Here is a 15401-nt window from a genome sequence, read left to right on the forward strand (position 1 = left end):
AAATGCTGGGGAGAACAGGATAGGGAGGGGGTGGGTAGTTCCCCCTCCGCTTCCATGGCGCAGTTAAAAATAAACCAAGAATTTCTAGGAAATTTCCTTGGACAGAGAGAGAGCGAGAAATGCATGCAGACTGGGCACCCTCTGGAGGTGAAGAGGGGTCTTGCAGCTACCTAAAAGAAATGGAGTCATTTTGGCTTATCCCCTCACGAAAGAGGCCTTTGAGCTTTTCCTGGAATCTCTTATTATATAGGAGCAGCCTTCAGGGTAGCTTGTAACCGTGGCTGAAATCGGTTTCAGGCGGAGTGTTGTCTGACCTAGGAAAATTAGGATCTGTATTTCACCACTGGTACCAGCAATGCCACAGAAAGGGCTTTGCTGTTTTTACCACCTCGCTCCGCAGAACCCTCTGCCTTCAGCTCTAGGGCACGTTCTCAACGAAGTAATAGAACTAACTCCCCTTTGCCTGGCGTGAAAGCAGAAGGAGCCCAAGTTGCTTTGCAAGCCCCAGACGCAGCATGGTGGAGGGCAGCACCCGGCCCTGTACAATAGCTTGGTGCTGAGGGCTGAAACCACTTACTCTTAAAGTGCTCACAGAAGCCTTAATTTCGGCACAAGCCCTCATGATTTAAGGGCTCATTCCCACAGGTGTCAACTCCCTGCAACTCAGGTTATCGATCAGAGAATGATGAAGGGCTGAGGCAGGCCTACTGGGATTTGAACCCGTGGCAACAGGGGGCATTGCCAGCCCAGTGTGGCTGTACACTTGTGACGAATACATCTTGCAGTTCTATGTAGGAAGGTTTGCTCTTCCGCAGCCCCAGCGTTTGGGAACAAAAACAGATCTCTGACCCTCAGAACAGTCGTTCCCATCTACCACTGAAGGGCCATTTAGCACTCTGCAGCCAATCACACTGGGCCAAACTCCACACATAGCTAACTTAACCGAGAGCTGCAGGTGCTCAGCCCCTCTTGGGCACTGGCCTTTCCCATGCAAGGATCACTTGCCTTCATCAGCGCCTGCATTCATCAAACCTGTGGCTGCAGCTTGTGGGAGTGAATAGCTGCCATGGTGTCAGAGAGGGTTTCCAACTCCCAGGAAACAAACAGGGTTTGCACATGGCCTGAGACATGCTAGACCCTGACTTTAATGACCCACAAAGGGGAGTGTTACAGGGTCGGTCTTTAGGGCACCCCGAGGGGCATGACAGGGCCCTAGCCTCACCCCAACTTTGGTTTTCAATATCTAGGTGGTCAGCAGCCCAAGTGTGGTGGTGGGAGACTCAGCCCTCTCTCCAGCTTAGCCTCTGGGCATGCACCCTTTCTGGGGTTACCAGCACAAATGGACCCAAGGGCGTGGCAGAGAGCCTCAGGCAGGCTGGAGCCCAACTCAGCTCCCCCCGGGGAGTCTCTAGCAATAGCCCCAAAGTGATGGTCCAGCACTGGGCCCTCCTTTTCCCTCCAAGGGAGCTCAGACCAGCAGTAGCTGCTGGAGCAGCTCCTGACTTCCACAAAACCCTCCCCAGGAGCTGAACTCTGCTCTCCTCCCAGGTCTGCCAGCATCTGAGCTGGGCGTCTCCCTTTCATGCCATCCCTCCTCACCGGACTAAGGTGGTGGTGGGGCAAGGCTGCTTGAGCCCAGAGCAGTTCATTGGTCCTCACCTGGTTGGCATGGGGTTTGAACCCCCCATCAAGCTGTGTGACTTCCATCATGCGGGAGGGTGGGCTTTACCCAAGGGAGCCCTGCCTCTGGCCACTCGCTCCCAGCCAGCTGCACAAACGTAGGGGGAGAAGAATTCAAAAAAAGAATCGGGTAAGTTCCCAGAGAGCAGGTCTATCAATAGGTATTAGCTAAGGTGGCCAGGATGCAACCCCACACTCTGGGTGTCCCTCAACCTCCAACTGCCAGAAGCTAGGACTGGACAACTGGGGACAGATCACTTGAAATTGCCCCATTCTGTTTGTTCCCTCTGGCACATCTGGCATTGGCCACAGTCAGGGACAGGATACTGGGTGACATGGACTCTTGGTCTGACCCAGTATGGCCGCTCTTATGGCATGAGAGGCTGTCTCAGAGCTCGTCTACAGGGTTTGTCTGGAAAGTTAAGACAAATCAACTAAAGATGTGAAGTTCTTGTGCATAAGTTAAAGCATGTTAACCGAACTCTCATTCAGGAGTAAAGTGGCCCTAGTTACCAGCTAGTGGGCTTAGCTACAGCAAACAGGCTACTTTACCCCTGAATGAGAGCGCTTTAACTTCACTCCTTTAACTGATTTGTCTGAACTTTCCTGAGTGTCAGCTTCCAGGCCATTCAGGTGCTGACATATTACAGGGAAGTGGGGCCATACAAGAGCCTAGATATTCAGGAATTTTGAGGCTATTTAAAATTAAATGTGCCCAGCCTAGTAATCCCTTGAAAGATGGGTAAAGGAATACAAGAACCGGTGAGCCAGCACCATCCTAAACTAAAGGAATCAGGTACCTGTTTGGCTGCAGTGGGAGGGTCATGTGACTGCCTTTCAGCACATGCAATTCAAGCTTTTTACTTTTGGCATTTAAAGCCTTGATTAATACAGGACCAGAAATTGCTTCCTGTCCCATGGAACAGCTTGGGTAAGGGATGACGTCACTGGAACCCTCCTCCTTTCCGTATTTCTCAGATGGTCTCTGAAACATCCTTCCAGGCAAGCCTGAATGCTGCATTCCTACTCGAGCCTCCAGGATCCAGCCTTGGGATGCGTAACTCTGCTGTGGTAGGGCTTCTCCTACCTGCTTGCTCCCGTCTTCTGTCCAAGTCACCCTCTTTATGAGCCTCTGGGCCAGCTCCTGAGCAGGTGTAAACTGACATAGCTCCAGTGAATGGAGCGACACGGATTTACAGGAGCGGAGTATCTGGTCTACTGCCTTTAGAACGACATCGTTTTGTTGGGCTCTGCAGCATACAGGCATATGTGGATATAAAGTGTTGTAACAAGTGTCCCGCAGTTATACTTACTAACTAGCTCCCCGTGGGGGAAGAGGAGAGAGTTCTGCTGTAACGTGCTAAAGGTGGATGTTTAGCCTTCCCTTTGGCATACGTTCGCACTGCGATCTGCTAGAAGGGAGACAGCGCATGTGCATCTGTAGTGGATAAAGACCACCACACAAGGGCCGTGGCTAACTTTTCAAAAGGGCGAGAGATTGTATTCCCCACCTCTGCTGGCTACAACCTGCAAGCGATATTAAATGGCCCCCAAAACTTCATTAGTGTAGAGTTAAAGGTCACCCAGCAGTGCCTTGTGCCCCCAGACCATAGCCAAGAATAAGAGATATTAAGTCTTTAGAGATGAAATATTAGTATTAATTACTATTTAACACAGGGCATAAGCCTGTAAGATCTAGGCCTGTAAGATATTCAGCTTAGCCACACAAATCCTTAGGCCCAAAACAGGCTGGCACGACTATTTGCCCAGAAGATAACCTTGTAGCAGTAAAGGGTAAAATTACAGTGGCAAGACAGGCATGATGCCTGGGGAGACACCCGGATGACCACCACAGGTGGATGTAGTGATGAGGTGGAGGAAGATAAGGACGCTCACTCCAGGGTCCATCACCAGCGGACATGTGTGATGCCAGTCAGAGCACTCAATGCTTTACACTATCTGGTACTGTATCCGTGGCTGGGGGATTGTGTGCGTGCTTACTGGGTGTGTTAAAAAAGGGATAAATTGACATGGTTTCTCATCAATATCTAGAGTCTTTTATTCTAATGATACTGATAATATTCCTGGTGCAGTAACCCACAGTAGACCAAACCTTTATTGACCTCGGCTGTCTAAGACATTAATTAGTATGGAATTAATTCAATCACCAATAAAGCTACAAGATCCCAGTTCACATGGGAGGCATAGAGGGCCCCCCTCCCCCCCCAAAACCCACCTTTCTACAGTAGTTGTACTACTCAGGGCACATTTCCCAAAAGTCTAAAACCCCCTTGACAGAAGTGGATAGTGCGACATGCCTACAGAGGATACTCAAATTCCTGCCAAGGAAAGGGTTTGAACTTACATTGCAGAGATCAGTTCAATAGCCACAGGCTGCCTCTTGAGCCAACAAGCTGCTGTGAGAATGGACTGCCTGCAACCCCTTGTTTCAACAGAGCTCAAATCTCATGCACATTTCATTCTGTCTAACACTAGCTACTTTCCTAACCTCACTCTAAATAATTTATCTGGTATAATTCGTCCCTCTCCAAGCGGCAACCAGTGCCATGCGCTGGCTGAGAGAAATCCCACGCAATTCAAGAGTTTGGGGTGGATCCGAACCATAGTTTGAGCCCAGGGGTAGGCAAAAGAATATTAGAAGAATTTTAGATTTTGTAAGATGTTGGATCTGTAGGGGGGTTGATCTAGAGAAGACCTTGCTTGAATGACCTGAATTTTGGACCACTATCTAGCACCCCATCGAGGCACAGCAAATGTCAAGACCACCTGAGTTCACAGGCAGATTTTAGAGCGCATAGAAAAATCCATCTTTAAACAAAGTGATGATCAAGCTTCATTATAGACATTATGCATTACACACACGCGTGTACAAACTGCTACACACAAGCGTGAAACCCCGGCTCACTGAGAGTTGATATTTGGACAGCATGGTGACAAACTATGACCCCATGCAATATCTCCGAGAGCCATATGGTCGTCTACGAATGGTTTCCGTATTACTGCGGGCCCAGGACTGCGTGTAGCACAGCTCGGCCGGGAACTAAGACCAGTGGAAGGTGTGAAGGGGACTCGTCAGCTTGTAAACCCCTCCAGAGAGATACCACCCCCTGAGGAGGCTTCCATATACTGGTTCAAACTGGCTTTTCCAGAGACTGATAGACAAAAGAAAGGGCTTTGGATATAAACTGGTTCAGAACCTTCCTTCTGATCCAGCAGACAGACAGCTTTCTGTTCATGGGCAGCCCTCCAACCCTTGTGGAAGGGCTGCAAAGACTTTAGCCTACTAGGGCATTAAGACTAAGGGGTGACTCCTGGCATGCTTAGTGCGTGTTTAAATCTATTATGTCTTCTCTGTAATTATTTTACCTTAAGAATAAATGTGCTTGCTTAGAAGGAACTGGGTGGTAACTACAGCTGGCAATATACTGTGCATAGCCCCTGGAGAGAAAGCAACCACCCGGGCTGGGCTTTAGGCAGCCTGGTTTGCTGGGGATATCACAGCAGAAGGCAGGGAGCTGGGCAGCCTTAAAGCCCTCAGGCAGAAGGGAGTAGGATAAGGGTCCCTGCCCAGAGACATATAATGGCTTAAGACCTGAGGGGGGATACAGGTGCACTTACCCTGAACCTGTGACAAGTGTTTGCAGAGATCCTTTGCTAAAAGGCAATATAAGCGCAATGTTAAATTACAACCTGGTTACTGATGAGCCATCATGCGGTTAGTGTTTGGGACATTAGGCAGGCAGGTAGAGCAGAGCAGGGTTTTTCTTCTATCTGCTCTCCGGGTATAGCTACAATCTGAGATGGGGAACCTGACATTAAACGTAATGCCTGAACTTTAGGAAAGCAGGGGCACCCGAGAGGAGGCTGCTATACCCCTCCCTCCTTCCCATGCCTAGCATTAGAGGGATACCGTTACATGTGGAACATGCCGTCACACTGACACTCGTGCTCTTGTCTCTGAGCCAATTCTCCTTCAAGCCTTTCCTGTGTTTTCTCTTTCCCTTCAGGATCTAAACGACCCTCTCCATAAAGCTTTTTGCCATCCTCGTGCTGGTTGCAGCATCATCAAATGGCCCAAAGATTAAAACAATTCATTCATGCAATAGCACGGGATAAAGGTAACCAACTTTGCCAGGCATGAAGTACGACAAGCGGCGCACTGGTTATTTTTACCCAGCCACAGAGTACTTGGCACAAGTCCGTGACATAGATCTCTCTGCTGTAATATGTATAACCCCCACTTAAGACGGTTTTGTCACCAGAAAATTGACGTTGTTCAGACAGGGTTCCCTTTTCCCCGAAAGGTTGCTTTGAAATCATCTCTAAACCTTCAGCGTGAGCTTTAAGTTCTATTAACTCTCAGCTTTGGTGAAGTCTGTGGATGAGAAGCTTTAACATCACCGGTTAGAGAAGGCAGAGGATTAGCCACACCCCAAGGACTGGTAACACCGATACTCCTATTTGGGGTATCTGAGCCAGCTTTCTATTTTCGAGGAAACCAGCACTTGGATCAGCAACTTCTTTTCTGGAAAAGGTGATTCGTTTCTCTACAGTGGGGCACAAGGCTAGGTAGGCTCAGGCTGCGCGATCTTATAAATTAAGCAGGCTCAGGCATAGTCAGTACACAGAGAGACTCTCTAGCGATAGCGTATGGAGTGCAAAGATTTCTACTAATAATTCAGCAGCTGGCACTCTTCCTTCGGGGTCAATGGGGACCCAATGGCATGGTGTGATTTTGTCAGGAGGCACTGGGTTGCTGGAGTTCCTATATTTCAGATGAGGCCTAAATAAAACTGAGGTCTTAACCACTTCTGATTATAGATTATTCTAGACTGAAGTTGGTCCCAAAGATATTACCTCACCTACCTTGTCTCTATTATAGATTGTGGCACTTTTTAAAAATAATCTGGGATGGGGAGTTTGGCCCCATGGTCCTGAGTCAGTTCCAGTTTGAGTAATGCATTCTGTGCAGTCTGGACTGCTCAAGGTAGTCTTTGCTTTCTGCCACACTGTAGGGTTGCTTTTCGCTATTAAACTTCCACATGCACAATGCGAGAAGATTGCAGCTCTGCAGTAGATGAAGTCAAACCACGCTATTGCTTCTTTCACATGACTGCTCCTTTACCTCAGCCCGATTCGCTGACGCTTAGTGTTCGGTTCCGGGTAGTGGAAAAGGTTTAAGTGTAAAGAGTCTTATGGGCGTTACAACGTACCAGTGACGTTTTGCTTTTTAAAATTAAGCTTGCAAGCGTGGGATTTGTCATGCTAAAAGGGATTGCCGTCCACTTGAACTATCACGCTTCTCCTCTGGCGATTTCGTTGACAAAAATCACTGCAGCAGAAAAAATAGAAACGTTTTTCAAGTGTTTACTTTGTGCAGTTATTAGCAAGCTACTTCACTGTTTTGCTGATGTTTGGTGGCACCTCATATGCCACTCTAGAAGGAGCTCATTTCCATGCTCTTCCCACCCAAACATTTGCAAAAGGATGTTCTGCACCATGCGTAGCAGTGAGGTCCTGGTCCATGACGGGGCTGGGGGCTAGGTGCTATTGCAGTACAAACACAAACCACCACCAAATCTGACATCAAAGACGCAAGACCACAAGCATCTGCATAGAGAGAAAAGGGAGGAGGGTGGAGCTGGGCATGTGGTGGTGTTGCTCTTAAGTGCACCCAAATGATTCTAAACACAAGCAAAGGAGCAGAGGGACGCTTCAATTTTAGGATATACCTTTCAGAAAAGGCCTTTAAGTTAGGGCTTGTCTACATGGGGAAGTTGACTGGAACAGCTTTTGCAGAATAGCTTCCCATGTAGACACTCTTCTTCCATTACAAAAGTGCCTTTTTCCAGTTTAGCATAATCCACTACCAAAGTTTGATGAAGCTACATCATAAAAAAGCATTCCTACTGGAAAAAAATGTGTCTACATGGGGAGCCATTCTGCAATAGCTATTGTGCTTTAAATTCACACCCTACCTTATTTTGGAATAGCTTCTCCACATAGACAAGTCCTTAGTCAAGGTGAAGGCCTTCAAGATAGCAGTGTCCCTTAAATTTACATCCTTCTCTTGACTGTCGACTTACCTGGCAGATTCACAGAGGCAACTTCAAGCATGTTTTTCTTTTTCATCCTTCCATAACGTGTTTAAAGTTCACAGTGTCTGGGAACAACGTTAGGAAGAAGAAACACCACACAGTAAGCACAGTTGTGTGTGAAATACTGGTGCGTTTATTGGCTGGCACTAAATTACAACCTACCCTCTTGTCAAAACTTGAGTTCACCAGTTTTTAAAAGACAGTGGTTCCCCCCACCACCACTCAAATTGAGAGAGATCTTTTAAAAAGAGAAAGGAGCGGCACTCTCAGATGTAAGGGGCCAGATCATCAACTGATGTAAGCCAAGCTACCTGCCTGGACTGCTTTACATCAGTTCAGGATCTGGCTCAACCCGTACATGGATTTCTTTAAAAAGTGAATTTAGGAATAGTACCACAGCTGAACCTACAGCAAACCCCTCCGCGCCTTGTCTCTGGAAACAGTGAAGGATGAAAGTTCAAAATTATCCAGCTATCTATTGAACCTGCCCAGCCTCGAGCAAGAACAAAAAGGAGCGTGTCTGAATTACTGACTGACTTAAACAAAGATCTGGCCCTCAAAGAAAAACGTTCTCCATTCAACAAATTATACCTCGAACAAAACAAGAGAAGTCACAAATGAGAGAAATCAAGCCAAGGGATGAGTAAGACAGGGACCTCTGCTGAAATACGAGATTTCTGAAGTGTCCTCCCACTCCTCTTATTTTTAAGAGCCATTTTGATTTCAGAGAAGATTACGAAAAGCAGTGTCAAGCTTTTTTCCCCCTACACAATGTGCTCCTAACCCATTGTTTTGTGTGTTTCTTTGATCTTTGGATAAACTTAAGTGAGTTCGATGCCCAAATCCCATTGAAATTCACTGAACTGGGTACTTAACTCCCTTCAGCTCCTTTGAAAATACCAGCCTTAGTTTCAATTCTGACAAACTGGCTTGCTCAGAGGAGGGAAAACTGATTCAACTAATCTGACAATTCTATTAGAAAACTGAATTACTCGTCAGCAGTAACACAACAGCCAACATTGATTTTTCCAGTCAAGGACGTCCATTTCTAGCATTAGCAGGAAAACCTGGGGGCTTACAACATATCAGGCATTACCAAATCACACAAACCATTACCGTTCTTGTATGCTGGCCTCCCAGTACATTCCAAGTGACTTAATGTATCTACTATGTGCAGCTCCCAGAAAGACAGCTTCTCTTGGAAGTTTCAGTTTGTTTTGTCAACTGCAGAAGTATCCAGCAGAAGAGGTAAAGTGTCAGTCAGTACCTGGACTGACCTCACAAAGTCCTGTCCTTGGTCAAAAGGATAAGTTCAAATGTCCCATCTCAGGTGGGGCCACACAGAAACACGAGTGAATAAATGTAAGTAATGTTTGTAGAGTTATAGTGACCCAAACAGTTTGGTCTTGGAGGTATCAGAATTAGGTAAGGAATGATAGCAAATTGTGCTCATCAGACTTACTGAAGTCAAATTTTTCTGTTTTACTTTAAAGAATCCCTCATCGCTGGTTTTTTATACCTATTCAGAGAGAATTTCGATCAGATCTGGGATTCTGTACTCCGTGCTGGGGTACACATTTTAGATTTTGCTGACATTGTGTTTTTATGACAAGACCAGGCCGAGAATGCAAGGTGGAGCGCCTGTTGAGTTTTGGCTTTTTACAAAAGCTAATATCCACTATGACACACAGGAAGCTTAGTAAATGCACGTGGATTCTGGGTAGCAGAGGAAATCCCATCATGTCCAAAGTACAAGTCCAAAGCTCTCTTTCCCAGGAGACTATCAGCTAAAGTCACAAAAAGAAGGTCTTTTCACACAATGAAAAAACATGCTAACAAATGCACTTAATCCAGTTAAAGTGTTCCCTCTCAGACCATCTACTCCTCTTCCTTGATTAGGTTAAGGTATAATGACACTATAGCCAACATATCAGCATACATTTATATACCACCTTCCATCAGAGGATCTGAAAGCTCTCTACAAAGGTGGATGAGTTTTTAAACCCATTTTACAGGGGGGCAAGTGTGGGCACAGGGAGGTGAAATGAGTTGTGTTAAGTCAAAGTGAGTCCTTGGCAAACAGAGAAGAAGCAAGGTCTCCTGAATCCCAAATCCTCTGTTGTAACCACTAGATGATGCTGTCTAGTTAGCAAGAGGGGCCAGCTGAGTTGTGAGGGGGAAATAACTCATATTAGCTGCAAGAGGATTGCAGAAAGTTGTTAATGTAAATAGCTTTATGCAGAAATGTTGTTTAAACACAGAGCCTGCCCCAAAGTTTATTTCAGTGTGAAAGTCCTTCTAAAGGTGTATCGGCACCCCAACAACAGACCTGTGGCACCAAGTCTCAGAGCCTGGGTCAATTGACTCAGGCTGCAGGGCTAAAACCTGCAATGTCAACATTCCAGCTCAGGCTGGAGCTCGGGCTCTGACACGCAGTGAGCAGGTAGGATCTCAGAGCCCAGGCTCAACCCCTACCTAGATCAACATTGCTATTTTTAGCCCCATAGCCCAAGCCCGGCAAGCCCAAGCCAACTGACACATGCTCAGACTCTGTGCTGTGGGGTTTTCTTTGTAGAGCAGACATCAGATGACAGAAGGCAGTACAGAAACTAAAGGACTAGATTGTCCTTTCTCTGTCATGCTATTGCCACTCATCTGTTCTAACTTCCTCTCTTTAATTGACACATGGTGTGTGCAAGGGGCTGTAACTTGCTCAGCACTTTAGTTCTAATTTAGCTCTCCAGCTCCTGAAATGCAACATTGACTTCCTCTTCTAATCCAAACAAAGGAGCCCTGCAGAAAAGAGCATTTCCATCTCTTTCGAAGTATGTGCTAGATATGAATGGGATTTTAAAGTTACTAATGACAGCAATCACTGAGGCTCACATCCCCTGTATGGAGAGTAAACCTACACAGATCCATCTCATGAAAATAACTACTTCCTTAAGCCCTATTTGAATTAGGAAATTGATTTGGGGATCTCATTAAATCCGTGCTCAAAACATTTACCTGCTTTTGCGCTTTCCAGCACAGTCACAGAAAGTTTGACTGAGATGAGGGGAAAAGAGGCCAATCATGCTTTCTGTAATAGCAATGGAAACAGTTTAACCTTGTATACATTAGCCTACATATGCTGTTTTCAGCACCCCCCAGCTGCTATCAGTTTTCAGCAACAGGTCAGTTTCATGGTAGAGATGGGGCCAGAGACACCAACAGACCTCAAGCAGTCATCTCTCCTCAGTCACCTGCCACAGCACTGGTTTTAATTACCAGCCATGACTTCCACTCAAGGAAAAGTGAAACACACAAACATAGCACTTGCAAAACTATAGATCATCCACTTCCTTCTGGGCAAGAGATGGTCGTTGCAAACATAACAATGCATTTAGAATTGCGGCTTTAAAAGAAGGAACTAATGAGACATGTATGTTAATACAAGAGATGGGATAAGGTCGTATTCTTTAATAATGAAAGACACTAAAAGCTCTTCTGTTTAAGCTCTGCCCAGCATGTATCAAAACATATCTGGCTTCGCAATTTTAGAGCAATCTCAAAGCACTTCACAAATGGTGAACAAACATCCTTACATTTTTTGCAAAAGGGGAAACTTAGGAAGAGAGCGGTTGAGTGACTTGCCCAAAGTCAACTTAGAGAGTCAGTGGCGCAGTTGGGAATAGAACCCAAACCGCTTGGCACTCCGGACCCAAGCTTTAATGACTAAACACTATCCGCTGCATTGCATGATCTAAAAGATGATGTCAGGATAAACAGTGGAATCCCAAGAGCTTTGGCGCACTCGCTCTCTCAGGTGAAGTTTGGTTTTCAGTTTGTGCAAGTGTTTGCCTGATCAGGAGAAACACTAGTAAGGTAACGTAACATCCCTCCATACAGCAACTGAAGCTGACCAGCTCTCACTGTATTTTAGCTGAGTTCCCTCTTTTCCCCTAGTCCAACGATCCCAACACCTACCTCCAATGGCAACAGTCCTCCCTGAGGACTGGCCACAATCCTCCCAAGGCAGGTCATCTTGGAGCAGATTCCCACACTAGCCTCTGCTGATCTAGAAGCGAAAGAGCTTGAACTTCAATCCCCACCATAGCCGCACATTGTGCTATTGGCCCCGGCATGGCAATTTCGTCTTGCAGCACAGCTGCTGCAAAGGGGACACCCAAACTCAGTATCTGCCTCTCCAGCACCCATGTTACAATTACAGTCATAACCCACTTCAGACAGAGGAACCAATTCCTCCTCGTAAAAAGGAAAGCAAATCCCAAAGTGCCCATTTTGACAGAAGCAAAAGAGAGCAGTGGATGCAAACACAAGCGTCCATCTGGCTATAAAATACACCACCTTCAAGCTGCAGAGAGAACTACGTGGACCTCATTCAGGACTTTCCTCAAATAAAAACCACAGATCCATATATCCAATAGTTTCACATAATGCAAGAGCATACACAGACCAACCTCTCTAGGCAAGAAGTGGCATATTAGCAGTGTTTGCAATCAAGAACTTAGGCATGGTCTGCCAATGTTTTATTTCTCAGATCCGCATCTAATATAGTCAGAGATTAAAAGAAAAATCAACTCCCATGACTGAGGTTTTACTTTTTCATCCGCTCCAAACATTAGCGTTAAAAGAGCTTATTGAGTCATCAATATCCCTTCGCTAGATTCAACATTTCTATCCCCATTCATTAGGTTTAAATTAATTGGTCAACACAATTCATCACTAATATTAACCCATTACTTCAGCGCTGTCTAGCAGGATAGATCTTCAACAGCTCCAGATACCTTCCTTTTACAGGAGATGATCACAGACTTATGCCAACCTAATTTCAAGAGAAAAATCTTCTACAGCTTCACCTGGGAATTTTACAGTTGTGAAGTTGTGCTGAGGTTGAGTATTTTAGCTAAAATAAGACTCCAATCTTAATCATGAGAGCGTAGTCCCATCATTGCAACTCATCAACAAAGACTTTACGCGGGGGTGGGGGGGGGAAATCAGGCCCTCAGCATTCACATCTTTCAGGATCCCAATCCCTACGCGCACACACAAATTGTCACATTATCAGCCCCACTCAGTCTTATTAATTTAATCCAATTAAGGTGTTTTGAATTCTTTAAAGTTTTACACTCCAGTTTTTACTTTACAGAGTAGATTTTAATCAAGTCAAGGTTTTGTCATACAAGGCACATAGAGATGCACACGCCAAACACTCATATTTCCTAAGTTCCTCCAACACTGAAGAAAGGAGCGAGGCTACTGTGCGCTCAGAGGCAGTATTTTGGGCTTCAGTTGCTAGATGGTATGTAATATGACAAGAACAGGAATAAAACAGTTTTTCCAGTGATTATAGGAAGAAGTTCCTCTGCACAAAGCTGCCATAAAGCAAGATGAAAAAAGCATGAACTCCCACCTCATCCCCATGCTGTGTAAAATACTGGATTTTGCACATCTCCAGTAAGCCACTGGTCTAAAACCAAAAAATAAATATATCCATCTTTGTGGGGAGATCAGAAGATATGTAGCTTTACTCTTGGCAACACCATCTGCCAGTTTGCAGGATCATCAGCCCCAAAAAAATCCCTTAATTCTCCTCTTCAAGTCTCCAAGTAAAACGTACTACTTGCTGGGGTTTGAGAATGCAAAGATCTTCCGTTTCATCATAACAGGTCTTCCAAAGGTCCTTATAAGTATGTACAATAATTTATGTAGGGTGCGTCTAATCCAAACGCAGAACATTTGAACAAATTTAAAATCCCCCACAAAAAAACAGGAACAAAAGAGGAGAGAAAAAGCTACACCAGAGGCTCCGAGTACACTTTTTAATCTGGCAGGTAGATTCCCCTTCCCCTCCACGCTTTACTCTTTAGAAGAACTAATGTGCTGGGTAACTGATTTTCCAGCAGCTCAACCATTTTTATTCTATTATCCTGATGCACAAATACCTGCTGGTTTCAAGTAGACAATCACAGCAGCCAAATCAGACTAAAGCTTGCACCTGGGAAAATATTGCCTGAAGGAAAGCATTGGTATTCTGGCATTGCTAGGGGTAAACTGTTCTAATGTCCGAGTTCCAAGTCTAATTATTCAGAAGAATATCTATACTCTTCTCTCAAAGACACTTTGCCCGCCCCACACTGTCACACAGGAGACCCAAATGTGGACATGCTTGCTCCACAAGCCAGCAACAGCCCAGTCTGTTGTATAGCTCAGGGACAGAGCCCCAAACAATGAAGCTCGCACAGTCCATCTGAAACCTCTCATGGGCATGGGGACTTCAGCATCCCCATCAAGCAGAGGGTCATGCTGAAAAGGCAATACTCAGAACTAAAGTCTCAGCTGAAAACCCTTTATGTTCAGATTCCAGGATGCAAGACATCCTAATAAAGTCTGCCCTGGTGAGATGCGGGAAACCATTCCAACCGAAGATACAGAAAGGTCTGAAAACAGAGTACTACCCAGCCAGTGGAAAGCTGGTCTATAGCTCACCACTAGTTTTTCCACATGACTGAAGAACAGCGTGGCTTGGGGACATTTGTGTGTGACAGATGGCCAAAACCAAGCGAGCAGGGAGAGCGTGCCTGCATTTTTCTTTTTAAAATCAGTTACCCGCCAGTAAAACATTTAGGGTTTTTACCATCAGCAGTAACTCCGTAGTCATTGCCACCCATGATTTCCTTGAATTTTGACCAGTGTGGGAGTGCTAACTTCCCATGTGCTTCAGTGGTTGATTTTCAGAAGGCTTTTAAAACAGGCTAAGTGGCAGATGTGGGAAACCATTTATGCTTTTACCCTGGTTTAAAAAAAAACAAAACAAACCAAAACCCAGAACACAGAGGTAACTGTTTTCTCCAGGGATCACATTTTAAATCTGCCCTGTGTCAGGCTTGAAATAACCAGAACGCTACTGAGATGACATATCGCAGTGGCACTCACCACTGTGGTTGGCAAATTTATTTCAGAAGTTAAAAAGGCCAAGGTCAATACATTTTTAGGAATGGAGATGGGAGTGGGGGAGACAAGATGAGAGATTGCTAGCCATAGTGGCATATAGATTAATAAGGAAAAAATAAAATTACGGCTAAGAGTGTAAGAAACTTAGATATACAGAGAGTATGTGGGGAGAGTAATGAGAGACTGCTCTGGATGTAAAACAAAAGAAGTGCGGGGGGGGGGAGAGAAATCAAGCTAATCGCTTTATACAAGGATGATGCAGTTTTGTTTACTGCTAAGATGTACTTTTCTCTTTTTAAAAAGCCCGAATAGGAGTTAATTAACTCAAGGTTAAAGCCAAAAAAGATTTACAATAACTAGTTCCAAAGACTCCAAGGTACTGTATTTATTTTACTCACACAGACTTTCTAAATGGTGATACTAAAGCACAAAAATGCCACAGAAATCACTGTTCCACTGTACCAAAACAGGGGTTGAGAAATAATTCCAAGAGCCTGAAACATACATCCTCCTTCTAAGAGAAGGGCTATTCTCTATTCAAGCCTCTTCTACACTGTTGCTAACACTACTTCAGCTCTGCCAGGGTTAGTTACATTTGGCACCATAAATGCAGAGGACTCTCTGGCTGCCAGGTCAATTAAAACT

General features: G+C 45.3%; 1 protein-coding gene across 3 annotated transcripts in view; it reads right to left on the bottom strand.

Annotated features, from left to right (window-relative positions):
- Positions 1–15401, bottom strand: part of LOC140901285 (suppressor of cytokine signaling 2-like) — a 35749-nt gene that overhangs the window by 16785 nt on the left and 3563 nt on the right. Inside the window, exons 2-3 of one of the 3 annotated variants that reach the window (XM_073319858.1) lie at positions 2481–7033; positions 1660–1768 (exon numbers count right to left, since the gene is read on the bottom strand). The exons of 1 other annotated variant lie outside the window; for it this stretch is intronic. The gene's annotated coding sequence lies outside the window, so the exon portion shown is untranslated. Of the gene's footprint in view, positions 1–1659; positions 7034–15401 lie in introns of all 3 variants that reach the window. One more of the 3 variants, XM_073319856.1, reaches the window with a different exon arrangement.

This window comes from Lepidochelys kempii, chromosome 21 (genome assembly GCF_965140265.1).
Source record: "Lepidochelys kempii isolate rLepKem1 chromosome 21, rLepKem1.hap2, whole genome shotgun sequence".
Classification (NCBI taxonomy): Eukaryota; Metazoa; Chordata; order Testudines; family Cheloniidae; genus Lepidochelys; species Lepidochelys kempii.